We start from the raw sequence: 2,353 nt of genomic DNA, 5'->3' as shown, positions 1-2,353 counted from the left end.
TCCCATGGAAATTGGGCATTAAAAGATAACTAAGTTGTGCAAGCTCTTCCCATCAGATTGGAGAATATAAACAAAGAACCTAGACTTGTGAGTATCTGGGCTACTTGACCACATCATACCACACAAGGCTATCCTCATGGAACCAAATGCGCAGAAAGAATGAACAGGGATCAGTTGTAGTCCCAAAGCTGATTGCCTCTTTCCTTAGGTTTCTAAATTTGAATTGGCAGAGAACTGTTTTCAGAAGGAAGATCTAATAATTCATTAACAAGTGTTACTTCTATTAGCAGGATTTCCATTTTGGAAAGGCACTCACAAAAAGAAGATCCTAAAGGAATTAATTTCTAATGGCTGTGTTTTCAGAAACTCTGACACTTAGTTTTTTGGGGTTTTTTTAGGAAGTGAGACCTTTGGTTCACTTAAAGAATACTCCTGAGACAATCACTTACTCTTCTACTTTTATAAGGTTAACCCTCTCTCTCAAGGATAATCTTGGATTGATAACTTCCTGGGGTTAAGATGGTATCTTTCTCTGAAATTGGTCATGGGCTATGGCTAATGATGTGTGAGATTCACTTCTGTCTTGATGATATTACTGGGAAGGATCAGTTGAGAGGTTTTGTTTTTGTTTTTTTACTCTTTTCCCTGTGGGTTTTGGTAAAATTGTACCCTGAAGTATAAGGAAAAATGAATTTACTAACACTAGCAGCATTATTCTTTGCCCTAAGGAATTACCTTAGTGATTCTGATAACATATCTCTTCTGGGAAAAATTTGGAAGATTCTATAGGGAAAAAGCTGCCACGTCTCTTGCTCTCCCAATAAAAAGTTAGATAGTTATTAAACTGTCCCTGGAGCTACTGTGATTTACGTTCATTTTTCTTTTTTTTTTTTTACAATTTCCTTTCTAGGGCATTCCCTTCAACTGTGGCATAGCTTAGACTACTCCTTGGTTGCACTTAAGATAAAAATGTATTCCCAGCTTCCTGATTCTCCTTTGCTACTACGACCAAACACAAAGTACAGAGAGGCATTTTCCGGCTTCCTATCCTTTCCCTTTGCCTTAATCAGCAGCAACAACATCAACTACAGGCATTCATAGAACCTCCTACTACCTGTAGATATCTAGAGGAAAAGAATTAAAGATGCAACCCCAGGAAGGAGACAATGTGCTGGACTGAGGCACCAGAAGACCTGGCTCACATCTGCTTCTGATACTTCATGATCAGTTAACTGCCCGAGTCAATTGAATTTACTGAATCTTGGGTTCCCAATCTGTATAATGGGCATAATAATACTTGTAGTACCTATTTCACAGAGTTGTTAGGAGATTTAAGAGAGCTAATACATTTTACATATATGTGTATCTATATATAGTATAATTTTAAAGCTACCATATAAACATCGGTGTATATACATAATGGCTTTAAAATGTCCAAAGCTGAATACCATATCCAACAGTGCTTTTTAACCACAGACCCTCCCCCTAAGGGGATAATAAGAGAGATTTTAAGGTGGGTCCATGAACTTGGATAAGAAAACAAAATGCATGTTCACTAAATATTCACTGATATTTAGCATTTCTTTCCATATAAATGTAGACCACAAACATTATTCTGAGATGGGGTCTGTAGGCTTCACCATGTTGCCAATGGGGTACATGAGTTTGAAAAGGTTAAGAAGCCCTGATATGGAAACAATACTTCTACACAGCATCCCAAAAGCTAATTTAGTGCACTTTCAAGCTATAAGCTATTCAACAGTTCACTAAGATTTTGCAGACACCTGTTTGTTATATGTGTCAATGTATATATTTATATATATACATACATATATTTATGTGCATATCTATATATAGATGGAGATACAGCTTGAGCTATAAATATACATATATGTAATCATAAGATCATAGATTTAACATGTATGAGTTATAAATTAGCATTACTGGGAAGTGGGAGGAGAACAGTGGTTGACTTTTGACATTTAGTCCTTTCTTCCCTTCAGAACTTTAGCAAACAGATATTTGTTATGTAAGGAGCAATTTTTAATGAAGAGATAAAAGGCAGTATTTATCATTATTATTTTCTAGAGAGTGAATAAAGGACTAGACCTGGAGTCAGGAAGACCTGAGTTCAAATCCAGTCCCAGACACTTACTGTGTGATCCTGGGCAAGACACTTAACCTCTGTTGGCCTGTTTCTTCAAGACTAAAATGGAAGTCATAAGAACATCTACTTCCTAGGGTTATTGGGAGGATCAACCAGTCAATAAACATTTGTTAAACATCTACTATGTTCCAAGCACTGTGCTAAGCATTAGGGATACAAATTAAAAAAAAATCCCTGCCCTCAAGG

The sequence above is a fragment of the Petaurus breviceps genome, unplaced genomic scaffold (assembly GCF_028583685.1).
Source record: "Petaurus breviceps papuanus isolate PSGF00001 unplaced genomic scaffold, PetGlider_PUasm1.0 38, whole genome shotgun sequence".
NCBI classification, from domain to species: Eukaryota; Metazoa; Chordata; class Mammalia; order Diprotodontia; family Petauridae; genus Petaurus; species Petaurus breviceps.
Note: the sequence above shows the minus strand (reverse complement) of the source record.